An 836-nucleotide genomic window follows, 5' to 3' on the forward strand; every position below is an offset into this window, starting at 1 on the left:
CGCGCATCATACAGCTGAGTACGCCCAACGTACTCAGTCATATTAGACTTCGCGTTTTTGGGCCTTGGGTTGGGCCCTTTCTTGGACTAGGTTATTGTAGGCCTTCATGGGACAATTGGAAATAGGTTGATGGACTAAGAAAATTATTGGGCTTTAGGACAAGGCCCATTGGAAAGGCTTTGGCCCAATTTGGAAAATTGGTCCATAATTGGGCTTTAATGATTATAAGATATTGGACCATTGAAATGCCAAGTGTTTGGACTAGAATAAATGGTTAGGCCTTAAGGTAAGACCATGTAGAGGTTTGGGTCCAATTTGGAAAATTGGGCCATATATTGGGCCTTGGTTAATTATTTGGCTTTTGGGCTTTTAGGGTGTGAGTTTGAGCCTTGGTTTTGAGCCAAGCTAGGTTAGGGGTAAAATGGTTCATTTACCCCAAGTGTGGATTTATGGTTATGCATTGAAACCCAAATGGTTAATTGGGCTTTGTCTTGATGATTGACATTACGGGGATCGGTCAGCCAGGAGTCAGGGACTTATTCGCGGGACTTCAGCAGTGTGAGATGAGTCTCCACACCATACCAATTGGTCAAAGACACCAAGGTCGACCCATTATGTGTTATGTGGAATGCCAGTTGAATACATGTTATGTGGTATGCTAGTTGATTATGTGGTATGTGGTATGCTAGTTGTCTCTGTGATACTTGCATGAAAGACCTTGGGGGGTTCACGAGGCACTTGGGTGTAAGACCTTGGAGGGTTTCCATGGCATCCTAAGTAAAGACCTCGGGGGGTTCCCAAGGCACTAGGGTGTAAGACCTTGGAGGGTTTCCATG

Source organism: Lactuca sativa, chromosome 7, assembly GCF_002870075.4.
Source record: "Lactuca sativa cultivar Salinas chromosome 7, Lsat_Salinas_v11, whole genome shotgun sequence".
Taxonomy (NCBI): domain Eukaryota; kingdom Viridiplantae; phylum Streptophyta; class Magnoliopsida; order Asterales; family Asteraceae; genus Lactuca; species Lactuca sativa.